A 25,193-nucleotide genomic window follows, 5' to 3' on the forward strand; every position below is an offset into this window, starting at 1 on the left:
CTCACCAGTTGTTTAGTGAACCACACTTACTGAGGCCAACCCATCAGGTATGTTCAAGCGTCTGGACACCCATGCCATTCAACACCTATTTTGGCCACAGCAGCCCCTCCAACCAGGTTTTAACCTAGTTCAACCCAGATTTTGCTCCCTTCAACCTGACACGCTCCTTAAACCTACCTCCTTACATGCTGATAAGACGCCCAGCCTATTTTGCCATGGTGATATCCTACACCATATTCTGCAAACTATCCACCTCTGTGGCTAAAATTCTTCAATCCTAACCAGAAAGTGGACTGGCAGCAGGTTAGCTGACCGTCCTTTCCTGTGATACTGCGCAGGTCTCGCTACCCCTTGAGCAACCACTGTGGTCCCACATGTCTCCCACAACACGTACAAGCTACCAGTAACCAGTAGAGATACCGGCTCCTGAAACAGCACATGCAGTGTAAACCATGTACACCCAATGGTGCCAAGAATACAACCTAATATCCATTCTCCTAATTCTTCCCCTCTGCATTTTAGCATGGTGCTTCAAAGTCCCAACAAGTGCCACCCCACTAGTGTTGGACGCCTTCTTGGCCCACACTATTCCTAGTAACCTCCTCCAACCAGCTGAGTAATAAAATGATCCCCCTGCCAACAAATGTAGACGAGTCTGGTGGTAACACAGAGTATCATGGCCCAAGATCCTGCAACATAAACAATATTGATAAACACTGATGAACTATAAGTGGCACCATATGTAGACGTTCCTATCTAAATAGTGTGAAGGTGCTTAAACTGGTTTTTAACCACCAACATACAAAACAATGGTCAAAGATATTACTGGCTAGAAAAGAAGAGTGATAGCGGACTAGATTAAAGGGGGACCGAAGGGACACACATACTGAAAAAATGACCCAGAAGTGAGGGCCATAGGCTCACAGAGAAGACAGGGTGCCCCAAATAATGGCCTTGGTGTTGATTTCACACTAAGGTACTGGTTTGAAAATGTAAATTGCCAGTTCATCAGACTAGCAACAGTTTTCTTCCCTTATCATCTTGCGGAGGGCAGGACGAGGATGCTGGAAGGCTGCAAACATATAGCAATGCAGCACTTTGAACGATGGTGACAGTACACTGCAATACCTGTATTGCATCAAATGCAGTTAGAAACCACCTTCATCTTCATACTCTGGTTTAGAGCCGGTAGACCATGATATTAAACTGGAAGCTCCAAGCAAACAGTGGTAGTTCCCTGCAAGAAACAACCGTCTGTCAGCAATTCATTCAGAGACAGAGGTTCTGTTATTAAAGGCGTTATATTCAGTCTGATTCCTTTCACAAGATCTTTTTGTTTCTGTCCCCTTTTATAGGTAATGGCCTAATGACTCTGACAGTAGCAAAGCAAAGGGTATGTGGATTACCCCATGACTTTCATTTACATGAGAAGTCATTGGGATGTCAATAATATACTCACAAATGTGCCTACACAATTCTCTAGACGTTTTGTCAACATAATAAAGATGACATAAACATTTGCATATTTAAAGGGGTTGACCAAGTTAATTTTTTTAAAATAAGTGTTCCTGGTGCCAAAACATAATAGAATGGGATTTCTCCTGACACCTTTCATGTCCCAAACCAGCAGGTCTGCCCTGTGATGCCGTATATACAGGCTGCAGCAGCCTTTTAATGGGATGTCACAGGCTGCTGCAGCCAATTACAGGCCTCGCTGATCAAAAGCTTGACATCTTGTACAAAGGCTGACTGAGCCATTTCGATACAAACTCTAAATGATGTTATAGAGAGCTTTCGAACCTACTCACGGTTCTTCCTCAGGCTTAAATGAAATAGATCCAAAGAGGCATATTTATATACAGACATACTTACCACAAGGCACAGACATGGTGTAATTAATTTGCACTTAGAAAAATACCAGAACAGGGTGAGCAGATCAGTAATTACTTAATTAGTCCACTGATAAGGAATGTGAAAGTCTTATGGCCTACAAATTGGTGTTAGGGGGTCACCAGACCAGCATGTTATCTCTGCTCCAGATTTCTCATATTTTCCACTGATGCAAAAAGCCCCCTCCGAGGTTCATTCCATTCCTGATGGATGGTTATAAACTTGTACTCCCAAATTCTTCTGTGATGTTGAGATTTGAAATTGCCTTTAAGTATAGTAACTTTCATATGTTCTATATTGTGTCCGTGACTGGAGAAAGGCTCCGCCACAGGGAATTCTGTGTTTTTCCCTTTAATTGTTTGGTGATGAGATCTCATCCTCACTTTAAGGTTTTGTCCTGTTTCTCCAACATAAAGGCTCCCGACCGGACATTTACTGTACAGGATCAGGTACACAACATCAGATGTGGGAATGTCCCTGGGATCTTGTAGTTCTTGGTAATGTCACTGTTGTGCCAAATGTAATCCACTTCTTGATGGCCATCTTCACTGTGTTCCATGGTATATGTAATTCCCTGGACATTTTTGCTCCCCTTCTTCTCCTGACCTTCCAACAATCAGATCCCTTTGATCTGCTGTAAGACCTTTACGGACCAACTAAGAAAATTGCAGGAAAATCCTCCTAGAAGAGCCCAACTTTATATGTGGAACCAGAATCCCTGTAAGTAATGGCAGCGGAGTGCTGACTACTAGTTATCAGGAGGTGACATGTGATTGGCTAATTCTAAACACAACTAGATCCCGAAATATAAGAGGGGGTTGAACCTTATGCAACTACATGATTTTACAGTTTGTTTTTCAATAGAATTGTACAGATAAAGGGAATATAGGGAAGATCAGATGAAAAGGAGAAGATACATTCCCCACTTACTTCACAGAGGAATCCACAAAGTTGAAGGGACTCCTCTAAAATCCAGGCCAGCTTATTTCTGCTTGTAACTAGCAGGCCTGCATATAAGTCCCTACCCATGTGCACACGTCAGGTTTATTCTGAGGACCAACCTAACTTACGCATCTCCAATATATTTGGTACAGTAACGTGGATGAAGTGCCTTTGGACGTCTGTTAGGGGTAGCCCAATCCACAGTATTGTTAGATGGTGCATCACTCTTTGTAGCAGTCTCAACAGCAGTTCCTCTAGCTGTAGTCCCTGCAGCTTTACCTTCTCAGCGATGCTTGCTGATCTCAGCTATTGTTAAGGCAGCTTCAAGCAACTCACTCAATGCCCACATGCTGCCCCTCTGTAGCAAGCACTCAGCAATGGTTTTCCACCAGTGGCTTCCCTTTGCCACTGCATCTCAGGCCTCAGTCGCGCAGCTCTCCACGCTGGCTTGTTCTCCAGGATGCAGCTTACTCTGATCCAGAGCTAATTCTCCTCTTCCTGTTTCCTCTCCAGGGGACACATGACCTGCCCTATCAATCAGTGAATTAATCATGCAAAACAGCATTTTTCCTGGCATTCCCCATACAGATCACATTCATATAAAACATGCATTCGTTATATTATATTACTCCTTTCAGTTTTATTACTGCATGATGATTCCTGTGGAATTATTAAAGCACAAATAACCACAAAATACTCATAACCCTCTGCGGCCCCTCTGCACATAGCTGTTATGCACACCGCAGCATACGGAGACCAGAAGATCCCCTGGTGTTTTTCAACCTTATTCCAAGGCAAGGAGGGAATGCACAGCCCGATCTCGGGTCTGGATCACGACCCCACTGAGAGTCCAGAAAGGAGATATACGATCCAGGCAGCATCAGATGTCTAGAAACAACCTCTTTATTCCTCCATTATGCCAGTTGTTTTATGGAGGAATATAGAGGGTTTTTTTTTTACACATCTGATGCTGCCTGGATCGTATATCTCTTTTCTGGCCCCTCTGCATATATGCAGAATGCAAGTCCATAAACTTCAATACATGACAGGGTGAAAATGTAGCCTCATGAACAAAGATTGGCATAATAGCTCAAAGATATCAACCATATACCCTGTTTCCCTGAAAATAAGACATAGCATGATTTTCCAGAATTTTTAGGATGCAAAATGATTTTTCAGGCTTTTTGAGGATGCTTGAAATATAAGCCCTGCTCCAAAATTAAGCCCTGCTAACAGTTAATTTAAAAAGTCAATTTAAATAGTGTCCAGGCAGCTATACATGTAAAAAAGTTAAACCTTTTTGAACAAAAATTTATATAAGACACTGTCTTATTTTCGGGGAAACACGGGTAATATGTAACAATATCTATGCCCAACATAAATTAATCACGAACATACATTAATACAGAAAAACAATCACATATTAAGAAGAGGCAGGACTATGAAAAACAGTAAACAGAATGCCAGATATCACCAAATGGGGCCACTAACTATAGGTGACGAATGGTACAAACTCAAATCACTTATAGAACAGTATACTGACAGAATCCAAGTATCTCCCCCATAGACATGCTGGTGGTTTGCTGTTTAGACCCTATTAGTGTGCTATTCTATTAGTGATTTCCTTTTGTGACTTTCATACACATTTTATATTCTTTACATTTATTGTATATCTGTAATCAATTTTAATATTTTGATCATATTTTTGGAGAAATCTTTTGTTGTCTTTTTTCCCCTCTTAACACACATACCATTTTGTGATTCAACCAAGTGCCCTGTGGATTCAGGCATGTATGGTGGCTATGCTTAAGCCTATCCCATAGGCTCCTTCCCTTTCTGACAATAGGCATATCTGACAAGACATCTACCGTATAGTCACTATCAGCCATAAGAAGTGGTCAGAGTTAGAGATGAGCGAGCATACTCGATACAGCAAACTACTTGAGTGAGTAGTGCCTTATTCGAGTACCTGCCCACTCTTCTCTAAAGATTCGGGTGCCGGCAGGGGAAAGCGGGGAGAAACGGAGGGGAGATCTCTCTCTCCCTCTCTCCCCCCCGCTCACCGCCGCAACTCACCTGTCACCGGCGCCAGCAGCCGAATCTTTAGAGATGAGCGGGCAGGTACTCGAATAAGGCACTACTCGATCGAGTAGTTTGCCGTATCGAGTATGCTCGCTCATCTCTAGTCAGAATGTCTCCAAGATACAGTATGTATGACTTCGCTGGCATTACCATCATAAGCATCAATCAATGTACTGTAATGAACTTTCCTTCTTCACTCTGCTTGGGTACTATTAACTGTTGCCTCTCCAGTGCAGCATACTTTAAAATCTCCTGTGCAATGAATTCTGGGTAACCTCTAGAAAAATATATTTTTTTGTAGGGGTTTAGCCTGATTCCCAAAGAGGGCGGTGATGACCCCTCCAGTGCAGCAAGTTGTTGGCCGTTGGAGGCTTCCAATAAATGATTGACAAAGTTTCTGTCTCTTCTTAAATATCTGAAGGTCCAAAAAGAATATTATGTTTGACTGAATCTCCTGTGGACAATCTAAGACCTATCAACTTGTTCAGATAACTAATGAATTAATCAAATTAATCTTTGGTACCTGCCAACAGGCCACCGCAGGAGGATACTGTCAATGTAACATGTCCACAACAGCTCCTTCTGCTACCACAAGGTGTTGTCAACTGAAAGGACTATGGTGTCCTCCCAGCAGCCCAAGAGGAAATTTGTATAAGTTGGTAGTAGTACTGAGAATCAGAGGGTAAGTATAAACTCTAAGGAATTCTGTGATGTGAGAAGAACTCCTCTAAGTCTAAGATAGTAACAGCCTTCAGCTAACCTGCAGATCAACCTATGCAAAGATTTTACATCAATATTCGCAAGGCATCAGTATTCGGCGGGGCTCACATCAAGATACTTCATCCTTCTCAGGAGGTTCATGCTATCTTGAGTATATGATGATAATATTGTTATGAAATGTCAAGGAGTCTGGTCCAAATAAATCCTGAAGTTTGAGCGTCCAGCAGTGGATTTACCACAAATGCATTGGTTCCCTTGTGCATCCTGGGCAGCCCACAAAAGGTAGCAACCTATGGGGATCTTCGCAACATAAAAGACATCTTGTCCAAACCCCTGATAAGCCCCATTTACGCAGGATGAATGTTGGGCAAACGATGCCCTAAACTCGTCCTCGCACATACTCACTCTCATGCTGCTGCACAGGAGTATTGCTGGCTCAGTCACAGAGCGACCAGCAGGGGGCGCAGTAGTGACCCTCCACAAATGCCATACATGTATGTCTTGTGTTGATGCACTGTGCAAAGCTGTCTTCTCATTTCCAGTATGTGTTTTGCATATCTGCAGCGCTTGAAAGGTTAATTTCTAATAAAATCGAAAGCCTGCATGTAAATGTATCAGTTATGTCATGTCATGTGGTATGAGAGAGGTTATAAATGGTGATGGTGAGCGGGGAGAGTCCATGTCTTCAGGAGTTTGGTGGGACAGGAGGTCCAGACACACGGGGGCACCTTCAGTCCTCATGTGCTGAAGCATGGAGGAAAAGGAGAGGTTTCCCGTGCTGCTATGATTGGATGCTATATGGAGTGAGCCCCATAGAGAGAAGGAGAGAGCATAAGTCTGTGGCATTGTACAAGGCCCAGTGCAGAGCTACTAGTCATTTGATTTGATTTCCTATGCAGTCGTCTGAAATCTGGATCACTGTGTAGAGGTACACCCTGTTTGTCTGTCACAAACGCATCACTAAGGCTAGGTGGAGGTACTGCGAGTCAAGAATCTCTAAAGTTTATTCATTTACCTGCACTGAGAAGTCTGTCATTGAACTGCCTTGTACTGTGTTGATTATTCTCCAAGTAAAGTTATTGCCGGGCTCTGACCGTTCCCTGAGACCTGTGGTACTACAAAGACTCTCTGTGCTGTGTTTATTTGCCAGGGTTCATACCGGTGGGAATGGTGGCATCACGCGTCACAATTACCCCCCTACTATCCAGTTTGGTGGGCATTTCCCTATCCGAGGGGTGTCCCTGGTGGCCTGCAGTGCTACTCTGGACTTCGCTGTGTGTGTCCCTCAGGGATGGAGCATGGTAAGTGCCACCATGGCAAGTCAGCACTCTACCCTCCCAGCTCCCCACGTATGCCAAGTGTCCGAGGTCTCCCTATGGGACGGTGCACCGGAGCGGCTGGAGGAGAATTCTCTCCTCGCTCCCCCGCCCCTCTCTATTCACTTAACACAGCGGCCGTTCAATACTGAGCGGCTGCTGTTTACACTGAATGATCATCGTTCAGGCTGTATAATATCCTGAATGATGATCGGCCGCTGTGTTAAGTGAATGGAGAGGGGTGGGGGAGAGCGAGGAGTGAAATCTCCATCTGCCCCACTGCGAGCCAATGATACTCGCTCCTGTACAACAGCACATGTGGGGACGACTATCGGGCATCGTTTGCCCGACAGTCATCCTGTGTAAGTTTTGGTTAGAATGTAGCTTTTGTTTGGATAAAGGTTAATAAGTAAGACAACTTACCTTAGAGTTTATGGTGAAGAAATAAATAGTTTTTACCTCCATGAATAAAGTATGAAGAAAAACAATGAAAAAAGTTTTAAATATAAAAACAAACGTGAAAAAAATATCTAGGATTTTAAATATTCTGTTTTGGACATAAAATGTCTAAATATTTTGGATTGGAAGTGGTGCATTCCGGCGTTTTTACGCCGTCCAGGAAAGATAGTTCTGAAACTATCTTCAGGCAGAATATGGCGGCCGCTGCCATAGACTCCTATGAGAGCCTATGGAAGCTGCCGGAGAAAGGAGGTGGGAGGGAGTTTAGGAACATGACTACTGAACTCCCAACCGTTTCTCTCCCCCTCTCCTCCCCTTGCCAACTGTCTGCAATGGAAGGGGGTGGGACAGGGCAGGAGCTAGTGTGCTAAAGTCCCACCCCTCCCCTTGTCAGCAGCTCTAATTGGCTGGAGTGGAGAGGGGGAGAGACTAGCTCTGCTAAACTTCCGCCCCCTCCACTTGTCGTAAGCTGGCAAGGGGCGCAGAGGGGGTGGGAGTTTAGCTGAGCTGAGGGTATCCCAGGGGTACAGCGTAAATGCACCGCAGCATCAGTCGTCTGAACAGGCATTAAAACGGGAGTTCACGCGATTTTCGGTGGCGCTGTGGCCATGACACGGCCGGCTGAAAATCGTTGCGCCTGTGTGAATGAAGCCTCAGGGTGTATCTCTAATTTTCAGTTGTCTCTGAGCTGGTGAGTGAAGATTAACTGCATGATGTCTCTATACGATATTGGCTCTCTGTAACATTCACACACATAAAACAGCATTCTGTATGACTGTATAGACAAGTCCTGAGCAGTGTAGATGTGATTTCAGTAGCTGTGAGATAGTAAAACACCATTATTTATAAGAGTTCATCAGAATGATTCTCTGCTTCTGCCTCCCTCCTCCTCCCTCTCTTCTCTCCATAGACTTCTATGAGCAATATAAGACTACACGCACCCTACTTTCTATTATCCTTTTTGATATCTAAAGATGAACATCACTTGACAACAATCAGTTGGCAGCAACTTTGAAGGAAAGGAGACCCCTTGTGGCACTCTACATAGATTTTTCAGGACAAAAATATTATTTTAGATGATTTGCTTATTTGCACTTTTGCTCGTTATCACATTGACTGTCAGAACAGCACAGGTTTGGTGAACAACTAGTGACCACTTCGGGAAGCAGACAGTTAACCCCTTAACGACCGCCCATATGTCTTTCGATGGTGTCTGTTAAGGGGCTTTTTTCGGCAGCACCTTCTTTTGAAGGCACTGCATTAGAAGTCCGGCACAAGTCTCCCGTGCCGAGGGAGGGGGTGCTCAGCTGTCGGATGACAGCCGGGTACTTGCTCTAACACCAGGGACTGATATCAATGTTTAACCCTTTACATGCCGCGATCAGTGCGACCGCAGCATGTAAAACGCTGACAGGGGAGGGGCTCCCTCTGTCACCCATTGAACCCCCACAATGTGATCAAGGGGTCCCGATGTGTTGCTATGGCACCTGCAGACCTCTGGGTCTGCCAGCTAGGGTGGCCTATGGGTCTCAGCCTCTGGCTGACCTCATAGGCTTTCTAATGCACTACTATATGCATTTGGTATTGACATAATCGTACTGCTTTGCAGAATTATAGAGCTCATAGAGCTCCATCAATGTAAAAATAAAAATGCTTCAGCTCTTGGACTGCAGCGACACAAAAGCAAATCTTTGGGGAAAAAAAAGGGGTTTTAGTGTACAAAAATAGCAAAACAAAAAAACTGTATAAACTTGGTATCGCCTGAATCGTGCCGACCGGAGGAGAATGTCCTCACACTGAATGCCGTAGAAATGAAATACAAAATTGCAGAATTTCCATCCCCTAAATACCCCTAAAAAAATACTAAAAGTTATACAATACATTATATTCAACCCAAAATGATGCCATTAAAAAACACAACTTGTCCCACAAAAACAAGCCCTCATGCGGCCGTGTCAGCAGAAAACGAAGAAAGTTCTGGCTCCTGGAATGCGACGCCGAAAAAAAAAAGGGAAAATGAGTTGCTCATTAAGGAGCAAACAGGCTTGGTCACTAAGGGGTTAAACCTATTTATGGCTTTGTAGTTTTGTTTTAAAGGCCGCCTTCACCACCTTTTTTTATCGCCTCGATGCGTCTCAAATGAAAGATTGAAGCAACTTTGCAAACAGTCTTGATGAAAAGTTTAGCACCGCTGACATAGAAAACAGGAGCAAAGACTGCAAAGAGATCCAATTAGGATAGTGGATGCCCAGGGGCACATGTTGTGGCATCGTGCATGCCATATGTTTTAATGCACAATGCTGTAGTTTTGCAATGAGGTCGTTGGGTGTGCAGTTTTTAAAGGTGAGACATAATTTTTGAAAAACATGTTTCCCCCCCCAAAATGAACTGCCAATAACTGCAAAACCACCAGCAGCGTGCGTTCAGGTAAGACGCGCCGATTTGGATGCGTTTACTGACCACATAGAACTCTAATGTGAACCCGGCCCAATGCCTCAGGTGTCATTGATTACTGTGCAGGTTCAGGCTCCATGCACACGGGGCAGTTCGGTTAAAAACTGCATCAAAAAGTGCCTTGGTGATACAATGTGTGTTTTTACTATGTTTGTAGTAAAAAGTGGCAAAAAATGCACACAGTTTTGCAACTTCACTTTTTGGTGCCGTTTTTATTGCAACCGAACTGCCCCGTGCGACTGGAGCCTCAACGAGAAAAACTATTCTATCCACATCATGAAGTATCACTGCTTGAGGTCACTGTATCATTTTCTATGTGGCTGATGGTTGAAGAACAGGTCACTTCATCTGCAGTAAGCAGGATGACTAGAGGGGGGCACTAATCAATTCCGTAAATCAAATCGTTAGATAAGGAAGGTCCATTCGGTGAGCGGCTCGGTTCACAGAGGGTTAATATATTTAGGCTTTTCCGCTTAGCTCTTAAAGTGACAGCTTTTCTCAATAAAGCTGTTAAGTCAATGGTAAAATATTACACATTAAACCCTTCTCCCCAATACTTACACGCCAGGTCATAGTTCTCAAGTACGTATTGCCGAGGAAGAATTAACAAGTCTTTAGGGGGTTCCGTAGATCTCTGATCGGATTCATCACGTTAAAATATTAATGCAGAACGGCTCCATTCCACTAATTGGCGGTTAATTGGTTAAGAGGCAGCTCTGCGGCTGGTAGCAGTTTAATGACAGATTTAAGCCCCGATCCTATTAGGATCAAAGCAGCTCAATCTGCAAGATGCTGTGTCAGCTCCATCCGGTGGGGGGACATTCATGGGGGCAGCCGAGGGGGATGGCAGTTTTTTAATGTTGTTAGTGCAAATAGCGGTTTGGTTTAAATAATTACAAGTAACGAGGTATGATGAGAATCCAGCAAACATAACTGGGTTTGCCATGAAGAATGTTCACCTGCGGTCTGCTTATATAATATTGTGTTTGTTCATTCCTTCATTCTTCATTGGACCTGTAATATTTGCATCGTATCATTCACTGTTACATTGTTTCATATTTACTAATATTGTACTTTACACCTAAAGAATGCCAGTAATGTCAGGCGCCTATTCAGAAAAAGCTGCTGTGGCTTAAATTAGGAATAATGCTATTTCTGGACCTTATATGGCCCGTATCCTGTATTTTTCACTATTTTCGCCTCTATGGCTTGCATCTCTAATTTTCTCTTTACTGGTGGAGTCTGTTAAGATGTTTGCATGTACTACACAAGAAAGAAAACTGCAGATTAGGCTTCCTCACTCTCTGTAGCACACCCTCCTAAATAATAGCATTATGAAGGACACAAGAGAAGTACTGAGCAGTGTAGATGTGATTTAGTAGATGTAAATCACTTGTTATTAGCTGCAGCCATGCCAATGTAAGTTTCTCTGCTTTTACAGCAGCTTCCTCCTCTCCCCTTATTCTCTATGGACTTCTACGGGCAGCATGAAATGCAACCCTCCCCCACTTCCCGTAACCCTACTCAAGGTATTTGCTATTAGAGGGAAGCTTCAAATGACAACAGACAGTGGACAGAAAATTAGAAGGAAGAGAGACCCCTAGTGGTCAGTACTTTGGGAGGATTGTTCAGCACAAAACCATCATTTTAGGTAAATAAAGTGGTTTGCGCATTAACACAAATTGTACCAACGTGCGGTGACCATTTAAGTAATCTGGCAACCTTGGAATATCATCTAATTAGCAAAATTTAGCAGGGATGCAAAAATGAAAACTTAGTGCAACTTCAATGAGCAACTATACAAAAATGAGAATAAAAGACTCTGATTTGGAGATACATTTCCTACCACACATGCGGTGTAAGTAGAGTGAGGCAGCGGACCACGCGGGCATTATCTGTGCATGGCAGGAATGTATTGCCATGCTTATGGTAAAATGGCACGTCAGATACAAAAACCTAACATCGCCACATGAGCAGTACTTGTTCTGCACTCTGAATGCGCCATGTGCATGCCGACTATCAGGACTAACAGCACAGGCACTGGGAGGCGGGTAAGTATAGAAAGTACCTCCCGGAGCTCCGAGTAACCTACCCTACCAGCACCGCGGCGTAGATTAGAGCGGGTGACAGTTTAATCCCTTAATGACACAGGATGTACATTTACGTCACGGAGATTCAGGGTTTGTTTGGAGGGGATGCTAAGCTGATCCGGCTCCATAAAATACAGATATCGACTGTTTCCCACAGCTGACACCCGCCGGCAACAGCCCCCAATGAGATCGCGAGGTGCAGTTCGGCTGCCATGACAGCTCGGGGCCTTCGGAAGGCCCCCAGCACTGCCATGGCTGATTGCCTATCAAGCCATGCCACAGACATGCTTAATAGGCTGCCTGTCAGAACGTGGTTTAATGTAATACTGTATACTGCAGGCATGATCAAACTATTGCAAGTTCAAGTCCCCTATGGGGGCTAAAAAATGTAAAATTGAGTAAAAAAAATAAAAGGTAATAAAGTTAAGAAAAAATCTTTTCCCCATATTTATAAAAACATATTAACAAAAACTTATTTGATATCACTGTTTCTGTAAGGCCTCATGCCCACGGGCTTAAAATCCGCAGTGTTTTTCCCGCATGTGGATCCGCGCCCCATAGGGATGCATTGGACACTCGCAGGTAGTTAAATACCTGCGGATGTCATTTTTCCCGTCAGGCGCGGATCCGCGTGCGGGAAAAAAAAAGGACATGCTCCATTTTCGTGCGGGTCTCCCACGGGGACGGCTCCCGCAGGCTTCTATTGAAGCCTATGGAAGCCATCCGGATCCGGGGAGACTCGTACCAGAATTAAACTCACCTGCTCCGGACGATGCTGTTCTTTCCTTCTTTGCGTCCGGATCTTCTTTCTTCGGCCCGGCGGTTGAATTATTGTTCAAAAAAACCATTCAAACGAACAAAAATAAGCAATAATCGTTCAGACAACGATCCGATGACGGACGATAAATCGTTCGCCTTCCCTTCATCGTTCCTTTCGTGCAGGCATAGATATCAGCATTGGCTCGCTCACTAATCATTCGATTTAAGAAGCGATCCTTTCATTCCTTCTCATTTCCTCATACAGCGGATGGGAACGGCTGAGCCATTTCTCGTTTGAACGAACCAACAATGTATCTGCTGTATAAGCCGGTTGTCCGAGCGAACTCTGACCTCATTCAAATCATCAAGTCTAAACAGACCCTAACCGTGCCTTAACACTGCCGTGTGCGCAACTGCGCTCGCCACTACGGAGTGTAGTTGTGCGTGAGCGTGAGTTTTTCAAATTCCGCGCCATAGCGCAGAAGTTTGAAAAAAACTGCGGGAAGATGGGTCCTGCAAGTCCTAATTTTTTCTCGGCCATGCTAATAATGGGCCAGAATCCCGCTAGTAAAAATGAAACCATTGAAATCATTGTTTTCGGTTTGCCCCGTTATGACGTTGTGATTATTATGGATGCATAATGGAGACATAAACACGCCCATGTCTTTAAGCCCTAGGGCTAGCTTCACACGAGCGTTTTATCGCGGCAATTGTGCCTCAAAATGCCGACCGAAAATCGCAACCATTTGAAGCTTTGAATTCCAATGCATTTGGTCACATGGGCAATTTTACGGTGCGTAAAATCGGCTGTCGGGGATCGGAAGGGTGAATTCTCCAAAGATGACATTTCTTCCTAAACTCCTTCACTTTTTTCGAGCTCTTCCAGTACAGGTACCTGGGCAGACCCTGAGGACACTTCAGCTGATGACCCTCCGCTTGTCTGGAATAACTCCATTCCCAGGGTGTCACTTTGTATAGACGTAGACTGCAAGGAGGTTTGGGAGTCCCACACTAAATAAAATATTTCCAGGCAGCCCAGCTAGCCGCCCTTCATTCTACAACTAATGCCCCTCTTAGGCTTGCTCTAGAGGCCATGGAAATACACCATCTCACAGTAGATTCACTTTTATGGACCCCCACCCCCAACCCACAGGCCTGCCATTTCTAACCCCATTATAAAACACTCCCTTAGAGTTTGGGATTCCATAAAATACTCTGGAGATCTGATCTCCCCTCATCTCCCCCTTTTCCCACTGTTGGACAATCCTTTATTTTCCCCAGGCTATGACTCCCCTCTAGCCTTTCAGGTCTGGACAAACAAAGCCATTACTAAAGTACAGCATTTACTTTCATGGAATGGCGTGGTTACCTTCCACACCCTTCCGAAAAATAGAGACCTACCACCCTCTGAAATATTTCATTATCAACAGCTAAGGAATTTGTTATCCTCGCTTCTAACGCCCCCCCCCCCCCCCCCCATAGACTATTACCCCCTTTGAAACCTTTTGCCTTAAATACCCGCAAGCAGAAGACCTTATTTCTCAAATCTATTCGAGCCTTGTCCATTCCACGTTCCGCACACAACTGTCATATGTAACAAGATGGGAGAAGGATTTAGGTAATACTCTAGATTAGGAGGAGTGGTCCCAAATTTGGAAATCAACCAATTGTGGCGCCGGTAACATAACTAATGTTGGAAACATCATACAACATTCTCCTATGCTGGTACTTAGTTCCCACCAGAATCACACATGCGGTCCCTGGCTACTCTACAGATTGTTTCCGGGGTTGCTCTTCCCCTGGAGACATGCTCCACATTCGGTGGTCGGGCCCCAGGGTCAAAACGGTTAGGAAATACTCCCTAATTTATTCGGTAACCTATCATAACCTGCGTAAAGATCCATGGAGGCTCTGCTGAACCAAACGTCCGAGAATACATCTCAAAACTCCAGAAAACTGGTCTTATCTTCTTTTTAGCCACAAAACAAACTATTGCTCATTCCTGGCGAAAAGCTTTTTTGGACTTTTCCTGAATAAATTGGTATTTGATCAACGAGAAATGAACATTAATAACAGAAGAAAAACAGGATAGATTTCTTAGTATCTGGACACCATGAATAAATGACTCCCTCCCTGCAATGCGGGTGAGCCCACTAACCTTCCCATAAGTCTATCCTAAACATAGCCTTGCAGTTCCCAAGCCCTTCCCGGTGACAGCCCCAGAAGAACCCCCCTCCCCCACCCCTTGAACTTTTCCAACTCCCACCTTCTCCCTCCTTGACCTGTGATTCGGCCCGGGCCAGGCCATTGTATTCTGCAAAGCACTTTTACAAGAAATATAGTAATGTAAGACAAGAAACCTGACAACACTGGATTGCTACTATTTTGATAAACTTAGCCTAGAATATACAATGCTTTGTAACTACAGCCCCATGTTATACCTGTAAACAGTTTGTCTACTGCTATATTCTCTTCTATATCAGAAAACTTTCAATAAAAACTATTGTTAAAAAAAATAAAATCGTCCGCCTGGAAAAGATACATACGGTGCACATTCCGGCCTGCCGAAAAGGATAGGTCTTGTCCTATCTTTTGCTGGAATACGCCGGCTGGTCCCATACACTCCTATGGGAGCCTATGAGACCTGTCAGAAAAGGGAAGGGGGAGGAAGTTTGGCAGCGGCTTGCATTGCTAAAGTCCCTCCCCCTCCCCTTGTCAGCAGCTCCCATAGGCTGGGAAGGGAGGGGAGGGAGTTTAGCACGACTAGCTAACTAAGCTGCCACCCCTGTTCTGCCCTCTCCCCGCCCCCTCACCTTGCCAGCAAGGGACCGAGAGGGGAAGGAAGAGGTGAACTCTCTCCCCCCTGCTGATGGTATACCCGGCTGCGGTGTATATACGCACACACAGCTGTCTGAATGGGTGCGAAAACAAGACATGCAACCGCAATTTGGTCTCGTCCATGCGGTTTTCGGACGCTATTTGGGCGGGTGAAAATTGCAGCACCCGTGTGAAAGAGCCCTAAGACTGTATAGTAGAAGCAGGGGAGATAATCTCCTAGTCTATGCAATGATAGACAGATCTCATATATATACATCTTAGCCTATATATATATACAACTGTGCCCTCATGTGTATGCATCATGTACTACTACACACTATGCCTCACTCATCATCACCATAGCATCTACAACAAACTTCATGCCTCACATCATCTACATCCACAGAGGTGGCGCAAAGCTACACACCTCACTCAATCAAACCACAAGCCCGCATTGTAAAACGTACACTTTTTCACACTTTTTCACACTTATCTGCTGAGGTTCCACGGTGACAGTTTCACGAAGTGACAAAATTTTGACTAAGATTCCAAACTGAAGTCCTGTGAAATCATGGGAGGTCCTTGAATATATAACAGCGAAGAGGAACTTGGGCATGGGTATTTTTACATATAGTTGCTGTCCTGAGATGGGATGTTATTATATGTATTGAATGTTCTCCATCTTCTTCCAGTCCACCGCCATGTGATCACTATGAGGCAGCCATCTTCTTCCGGCCTACTGTCACCTGGCCCGTATCTGGTGGCCATAACCTTCCAGATAGCGCACGCCAATTAGCGTGCCCCGCTATGCCCACACCTTCACTTGTCCTTTTGATATATTTACATCTCCTCATCGTGAATCTCCCTGCAGTATCATATTTTCTTGAAAAAAGCGGCTATTTCTGACTCCCGAAACGCGTTGTATGTGACGTCTGCACCAGATGTCTTTCCCTGGTCTGTCTATACCCATTTGTGTTATGGAGAACAGTCTCCTGAAGTTACTCCAACGTCCAACTGGCTCTTCCTTATAAAGTGATCCTGGATTATGGAGACCCGCCGGTCAGCTCTCTGACCTACTTGTACACCAAGGAGCGCAGGAAGTTTTACACTTTGGCTTATCCTATTATATGCGGTGAAGGATGGGTAAATCGGTGCAGTATCACTGATTCCACCATATTCGGCAATTGTGTGGCAGATTGTGTTATTAGGAATGTATATAAATGGTGGCAATCAGAGAAGGAGCAAGAACTACTGTAATAGACCACAAACCCCATCCTACAGTATTGGCTCTGGCACATGATATTACTAGCGGATGTAGAGGTACTTGTATGTAGTGAGCTTCAGTAGAACTCACCAACCTATAGCTTGTTATATATGTATACTTCATTATAGACCATGTGCTTGCCAATGTAATAGTTCACTGAGTATGAAAAGAAGGTCTTCTAAGACACATAACCCCTCCTATGACCCTTCACTTAGCCCAGTTCATTTGTGTGATGGGCCATTATATAGAGGGCATCCACATGAACTCTGGGTCAGGCTTTCATGTTCCTCATGGACCACCTAAAGTCTCCAGCAGAACAAATGCCAGTCCATGGTCCTTCTTTACAATTATCTGTTACCGTCTCTGTTCTTGTCCTTACTAGGGCAATATGTTTCAAACGTTGTACATAAGTATATTTATTGTTATTAGAACACAAAATGGCGCTACTGAGGAGACGAGCATCCGAAAATATGAATCTGGTGGTAAAACCAGTGGTGGAACGCAGCAACATGAACTTCAGTATTTGGTGGTAAATTAGATAAATCTGTAATCAGAATCCAAATATTCCCCTTAGGGTGCGGGCAGACGAGCGTAGGCGTATTTACGTTCGCACGAGCGCAACGTATAATCGCCTGAGCGATCGTTTTTCACTGATCACGACCAGAGCTAGAAAGCGTATTTTCGTTTGTTCCTACTTTGCAAACGGTCTTTTCGGCGATCGAATATGCGTTGGCGCGTATTTCGGTCGCATATGTTCCGTTTTTTTTCGAATTGCCGTTTTTACGTGCCGTAAAATCGCCCATGTGAACGAATACATTCGAAACCATTGCCTCAGATGGTCACGTATATACGTTTGGTCGCAAAAACGCGCCGTTTATGCGCTCGTCTGCCCGCACCCTTAATCTGCTGGAAGTTTACAGCTAGAAAACAGAAAACGCACGACGAGTTCAGTCTCTGCTGTATTTGCTACATATGCCTTTGAGGGCTTAAGCAGATGGGCGCCTTTACTAATACGCTCGCGCTACGGAGCGTATTCGCGCATGAACCGTTTTTTTTTTTTTGTCGACTATTCAAACTCCAAATTATTGCGAGTTTGAAAAAAAAGCATGAAGCTAGATGCCGCTCTGTCCTGTCTGACTGCACTGTTAAGGGGCGAGAGGACCGCTCTGCATACAAAGCCATGGAAATCAAGGGTTTTGTTTCGATCAATTATACGGCCGCATAACCGGACTAAATCACACCCGTCTGTTTACGCCCTGAGGCCTCTTTTCCACGAGCGTATATCAGCCGCCGTTTTCACGTCCGGCCGCTATATGCTGTGATTTGATGTGTTGGATTCCAATTAGAGATGAGCGAGTATACTCGAGCGAGTAGTGCCTTATTCGAGTACCTGCCCGCTCGTCTCTAAAGATTCGGCTGCCGGCGTGGGTGACAGGTGAGTTGCGGCGGTGAGCAAGGGGGGGAGTGGGGGGGGGGGGAGAGGGAGAGAGAGATCTCCCCTCCGTTCCTCCCCGCTCTCCCCACCGCTTCCCGCCGGCACCTGAATCTTTAGAAGCGAGCGGGGAGATACTCGAATAAGGCACTACTCGCTCGAGTAGTTTGCCTTAGCGAGTATGCTCACTCATCTCTAATTCCAATGCATCAGATCACATGGCCATATTCCCGTGATGTAAAAGCGCCCAGCTGGCCAATATAGCGCCGGGTGTTTTTACATCGGGCCGGAAAGGTAGTCCTGGAACTATCTTTTGGGCCGGTATACGTCTGCCTCTGCATTGTCTCCTATGGGTGCCCATGGCAGCGGCTCTCCTCCCTCCTCGCAGGCTCACCTGTCCTTTCCTCCCCGCTGGCTCTTTGCAATGGGAGGAAGCGGGGCAGAGCTAGGCTACACCACCTCCCCACCCCCTTGTCTGCAGCCAGCAATGGGAGGAGGCGGGATGGGGCGGCGCTTAGCTCTGCCTCCGCCCACCCACTCCCATTGCAAAGAACGAGCGAGGAGGAGAGCAGAAGTGAGCCTACAAGAGGGAGGGAGGGGAAAGGGGCGATGGCATGGTGATCTCGGCGTATATGTGCCGGGGCCCATGCCATGTGAATAGGCACACACACGTTAGAGTGTCTACACTCCAGATGGTAGCCTATATCAGCCGGCTGTGAAAATGGCGGCCAATATACGCTATGGGAAAGAAGCCTGAGGATGGGTGTATGTATATCAATTGTCTCTGGCCAGTTGTTTTATGCTATTAATGATAAAGTTGTGCGCTAGTCCGGAGGCGGACAGGAAACCGCTGCGTGCCGTATTATTCTGCACAGGGCAGTGAGATGTCCAGCATCACAACCGATGCAATCTCACACAAAGTTGCTCTAAGGGCTCCTTTATATTACACCCATCTATTTCAGCCACAATAAGAAATTTTGGGGTTAGTTTTGTAAAAATAGCATTTTTTCACTATGCCAGAAGGAATCATGATGAGAACAATAGACATGTATGAAGGGTGACTATGGCCTCGTGCACATGATGAAGCCACAACCAAGGAATGTACTTCCCTCCCAAAGTCTACTCCATCCGGCCACTACTGACCAAAACTATCACTGCCCAAGGCATAACATATATTAAACATGAATCTCCCCCCAAAATAATATCAGACATATTACATCAGGGTGACAAACAATAAAATAAGGGGAAGCCGAGAAGTATCCATAAGAGAGATAAAGACCCTCACAAGGACCATTGCCCAAATAGCAGCTGCCTTTAGCTTATCATAATGGGAATACTAGAATGTCAGATAACGTGATGCCTTTACTACAGACAGATATAAGAAGTACACAAAACTATTATTCTGTACTTATAAAACTGTTAATAATTCAAAAAATGCAAAAAAAACACCAATTTCCCAAAACAAAAATAGCTGATAACATAAATGATAGATAACGGCCTATGAAACACATCGCTCATCAACAATAATCACCAGGGAAATAAAGGGAAATCCTTTATAGTGTGACCCTAAGAGATCCTATTAACCTCCTATGCCTAGACCAGTTAGGGCCCTGATAAGCGTGACTGGGTACCAGACCCTCGCCCTTTTATACCTTACACCACCCTAACACGTTCTCCATACATGGTGTGGCTAATATACCATTGCACAATAGACTGATCCAGTGCAAACCCCACCACAGATATAAAGTAGGGCTAAGGGTCCTCTTACATGGGATGACTTTAGGGGTTGTCGTCCCAACAATTTGCTCCTGTGCGTTCACATGGTGAATGGTAGTTTTGGGAGAGTAGGATGAGCAGGCAGCTAGCTGGGTGACAGGAGGAGGGATAGAGGGAAGAGATCCAGGGAGGCTAGTCCTGAACTGGCACACCCCAACAAATTTACAAAGTTGGCAGATGAGGGGGATGTCATTACAGGATTAGCAATACTGCAGTACGACATGCCCTCTGACCGCCAGGGGGAGGTCTGCTCCAGTAAGAAGGGGAATAGGAGCGCAGGGCAGGCTAGACAGGTAGTGGGGGACTCAATTATTAGGGGGACAGACAGGACAATCTGCCACAAAGACCGCGATCATTCAACAGTGTGTTGTCTTCAAGGCTCTTGAGTTTGACACATTGTGGATCAGATTGACAAATTACTGGGAGGGGCTGGTGAGGATCCAGCGGTCATGGTGCACGTTGGCGCCAATGACAAAGTTAGAGGTAGGTGGATGGTCCTTAAAAACAATTTCAGGGAACTAGGATGTTAGCTTAGGGCAAGGACCTCCAAAATAGTATCTTCTGAAATACTACCTGTACCACATGCGACAACAGAAAGGCAGCGGGAGATTAGAGAGGTAAACAGTTGGCTCCGGAGTTGGTGCAGAAAGAAGTGGTTGGGGTTCCTGGAGAACTGGGCTGATTTTGCTGTTGGCTACAGGCTCTACCGTAGGGACCGGCTGCATCTCAATGGGGAAGAAGATGGCTAGAAGGCTGGAAGAGTATTTAAACTAGGGACTGGGGGTAAGGCAACCAGAGAGATAGGGGGAAAGACAGTGTAGACAGTGACCTGGCACTAAGTAATAGAAATGGGGGTGGAGCTGTGGGAGGAGTTAGTACAGTTAGAACTGGCAGAATAGGTAATAGGGATACATTTAATGTAACCAAAACCTTCTAAACTGCATGGTGACTAATGCTAGAAATCTGACAATTAAGGTTGGCAAACTGGAAGTAATAATATCTGAGGAAAACTATGACATAGTGGGAATATCGGAGACCTGGTTGGATGAAAGCTGTGACTGAGCAGTGAATTTAAAGAATTACAGTCTGTTCAGAAGGGATCATAGAAAGCGGAAAGGGGGGAGGGTTGTTTTTATGTAAAATCCTGTTTAAGGCCTACACTACGGGAAGATATATGGGAGGGAAATGAACATGTGGAGTCTCTATGGGTGGAAGTACATGGAGGGAAAAACAACATAAAATCCTCATAGGGGTTTTCTGTAGACACCAAATATAATAGGAGCCACTGAAAATCTATTAGTGAAGCAAATAGATGAAGCAGCAAATCACAAGGAGGTCATTATTATGGGGGACTTTAACTATCCGGATATAAACTGGGAAGCTGAAACCTGCGGATCTCATAATTGTAACAACTTCCTGTCACTTACGAAAAATAATTACCTTACCTAAATAGTGCAGGACCCGACTAGAGGGACGGCCATTTTGGATTTAATATTAACCAACAGACCTGACAGAATAACAGGGGTGCAGGTTGGGGGCACCTGGGAAAAAGTGACCATTATATAACATATTTCCACTTGTCTTTTTCAATAGGGTGTTTTGTTAGGGGGAAGGGGCACAAAAATGCTAAACTTCAAGAAGGCAAACTTCAGTCAGCTTAACCTTATTAACTGTGACACTGTGCTCGGAAATAGGAGTACAGACAATAAAGGGGGTATTTTTGAAAGCATCTTAAATACTCACTGTGAGCAATTCATACCATACAGGAACAAAAGGGTTAGGAATAAAAGAAAACTAATGTGGCTCAATGAAGATGCAACTATATCTAACTATATAAACAGTAAAAAGATTAAAACAGAAAGTGTTGGCCTTTAAAAACTAATGTGGGATGAATTGTAATGTCAGGACTTGAACAGGAACCTCCTGCACTCCAAGCAGTAGCCCTTCTTATTGAGCCATCAGCTCTTTGGGCAGTTCCCTTGCATACCTGTTGTCTTGTTCCCAGATCCTGTTAACCCAGCCCATGTCGTAGCTCTGCCCGACTCTTGATTAGACTTCCTGTAAAAACCTGGCCCTGCCACTGCACCAGCGCATGATTCACAGCATGTCTTAATCCAATTGCCTACTTCTTCGTTATTTTTGCAAGACCTCCTGATATTAACTTCTGGCTTCCTCTATGGCTACGTTACCCACCTCATCCCTTTGTACTGCGAACTGAGACCTCCAATTGATGACTTCTGGCTTCCTCTCTGACTATGTTACCTGCCTCTTCCATTTGTACTGCAACCAAGATTTCCCGATAATGACTCCTGACTATCCTGACTGCTGACTTGCATGGCTACTACACCCATGGCTCTTATCCAGCGCCAGTAAGACGTTACATGTAGAGAGTGATGAGGATTAAGGAAATCTGTTAAATTATTTTTCCCGCAAGTGTATTTATTCAGGAAAATGAAATGTCAGGTGAAATTAAGAGTGATCAAGTAAACTCTCCATTATATGGCACCAGTCTAACAGGAAGAAGTGCACAGCTTCCTTAAAATGAATAGAACAGAGAAATCGCCGGGTACCACTGGCATACACCCCAGGGTTCTAAGGAAATTAAGTAATGTAATAGACAGACTGTTGTTTCTAATATAAGGACTCTATAATGATGAGGTTTGAAAAATAGTTGTATAACTTCATATCAGCATGGGTTTATGAGGGGTCGCTCCTGTCAAATCGTTACTAGTGGGGTACCACAGGGATCAGTACTGGAGAGGTCACCGTTACTAGTGGGGTACCACAGGGATCAGTACTGGAAAGGTCACCGTTAATAGTGGGGTACCACAGGGATCAGTACTGGAGAGCTCACCGTTACTAGTGGGGTACCACAGGGATCAGTACTGGAGAGGTCACCGTTACTAGTGGGGTACCACAGGGATCAGTACTGGAGAGGTCACTGTTACTAGAGGGGTACCACAGGGATCAGTACTGGAAAGGTCACTGTTACTAGAGGGGTACCACAGGGATCAGTACTGGAGAGGTCACCGTTACTAGTGGGGTACCACAGGGATCAGTACTGGAGAGCTCACCGTTAATAGTGGGGTACCACAGGGATCAGTACTGGAGAGCTCACCATTACTAGTGGGGTACCACAGGGATCAGTACTGGAGAGCTCACCGTTACTAGTGGGTTACCACAGGGGGCAGTATTGGGCCCTATTTTTTAATACATTATTAATGATCTTGTAGAAGGATTGTGCAGTAAAATAGCAATATTTGCAGATGATACGAAACTATGTAAAGTAATTAACACAAGAGGACAGAATGTGGTTGCAAATGGATGTGGATGAGGCTCAGTTGACATCTGCGATAGGGCTTCAGTCATAATTCTATTTCTCTTCGATTTCAGAACAGAAAAACTATTAAAACCGCAAAAAAGGGATTTATTTTTTCCCCCATTGATTTTAATGGGGTTTTAAAAAAATGGAAGGCTTCCATTCTCTTAGGCTTCCATTTTTTAAATGGAGCAAATAACGCTACAGGCTGTTCCATTTAAAAAAAAACAAACATTAAAATCAATTTGGAATAACTGATCCCTACACACTAAATGGTAAACCACAGGGCAATATTACTCATCTATGATGTGCTTACACGGTGGAATTTCATGTTGCCTATGTTGCAGAGGCTAAGCTAGCAGCAGAAAATGATTATGGAGTACCAGATAGTGTGTGCCATTAGCAGAGGTTGTATGAAGGTCGGTCACTTGACGCCTGTGAAGTGGCTGCAGATCAAAAACATGTGTGCTGTTTAAACCTGATTTGATAAAGTAACCAAAATAGTCAGTCGTGATGATGCATTAATCAGTATGACCATGCCTGTTATCTGCCTGCTGGAAAAGACACAATAGCACAATGACATCACAGGAAGGGGAGGAAGAGATACAAATTCTCCAATCGTCTGTCTAGTTCACTATTATTTAACACTGCAAGGAGTGTGGCTTTGGACAAGAAAAGGGGACATGTTGTCCAACATGTTTCTACACCCATGGAGGAGTGGGATCATATAGGTCCAGAGGCAGGAGAAGGCGATATGCAATGTTCCTTCCATCCATCACTAAGCCCAGCTATTTTATGTGGATGGCAAGACCTCCCAGAGGACACCCTTAGGTCTTGCACCACGGAATTAAGCACTTTTAGGCTTAGGAATGCTGTTATGCTGCAGTGCTTGCAGAAGGACCGTCGCATAGCCCTCATTAAAACAACAGTGGTCACACTTGATCCCCGCTACAAATCTCATTCTGGCAGTATCAGGATAGCAGCTTGAACAGAACATTTCCCCTTGGCTGTGGGGGTACATCCAAAATGGATCGCAGTTCTGTGATTCATGGTAGATGAGCAGGAAGCCACCACAGCAGTACCACCATCAACAGCAGGGGAAGTCTAACAGAGGTGGGGCATAGTTTTTTTTAGCCTGTCACAGTTTGTAGCAAAAGCACAAGCTAGGACTAACAGTCACAGGCAGCACTTATCCATGATAATCGAAAAGCATGTCAGCTCTTGCATGGATGTACTCAGACATGGCGTTGGCCCCTTTGACTTCTGGGTGTCTAAGCTGGACAAGTGGCCAGAGCTTGTAGAACATGCTGTAGAGGTGCTTGCCTGCCTCGCTGCCAGTGTGCTGTCAGAAAGGGTGTTCAGCAGTGCTGGGGGTGTGATAACTAATAAATGCATCCACATACAATGTGGATCGCCTGTGATTTATAAAAATGAACCAGGCGTAGATTTCACCTGACTACTGCAATCCCCATGGCAGAAGCCACTGATTAGTTAGAATCATAGAATGGTAGAGTTGGAAGGGACCTCCAGGGTCATCGGGTCCAACCCCCTGCTCAATGCAGGATTCACTAAATCATCCCAGACAGATGTCTGTACAGCCTTTACTTAAACACTTCCATTGAAGGAGAACTCACCACCTCCCATGCCAACCTGTTCCACTCATTGATCCCCTCACTGTCTAATATCTAATCCGTGTCTCCTCCCTTTCAGTTTCATCCCATTGCTTCTAGTCTTTCCTTGTGCAGATGAGAATAGGGCTGATCCCTCTGCACTGTGACAGCCCTTCAGATATTTGTAGACCGCTATTAAGTCTCCTCTCAGCCTTCTCTTCTGCTAAGCATTCCCAGATCCTTTAACCGTTCCTCATAGGACA

The 25,193-nt window shown here is 44.8% G+C and overlaps 1 protein-coding gene across 2 annotated transcripts in view; it reads right to left on the minus strand.

The window, feature by feature from the left end:
- Positions 1–25,193, minus strand: part of RAX2 (retina and anterior neural fold homeobox 2) — a 53,761-nt gene that overhangs the window by 28,217 nt on the left and 351 nt on the right. The window contains exon 2 of one of the 2 annotated variants that reach the window (XM_066574939.1): positions 1,129–1,237. The exons of the other annotated variant lie outside the window; for it this stretch is intronic. The gene's annotated coding sequence lies outside the window, so the exon portion shown is untranslated. The remainder of the gene's footprint in view (positions 1–1,128; positions 1,238–25,193) is intronic. 2 annotated transcript variants of the gene reach the window in all.

This window comes from Eleutherodactylus coqui, chromosome 7 (genome assembly GCF_035609145.1).
Source record: "Eleutherodactylus coqui strain aEleCoq1 chromosome 7, aEleCoq1.hap1, whole genome shotgun sequence".
Classification (NCBI taxonomy): domain Eukaryota; kingdom Metazoa; phylum Chordata; class Amphibia; order Anura; family Eleutherodactylidae; genus Eleutherodactylus; species Eleutherodactylus coqui.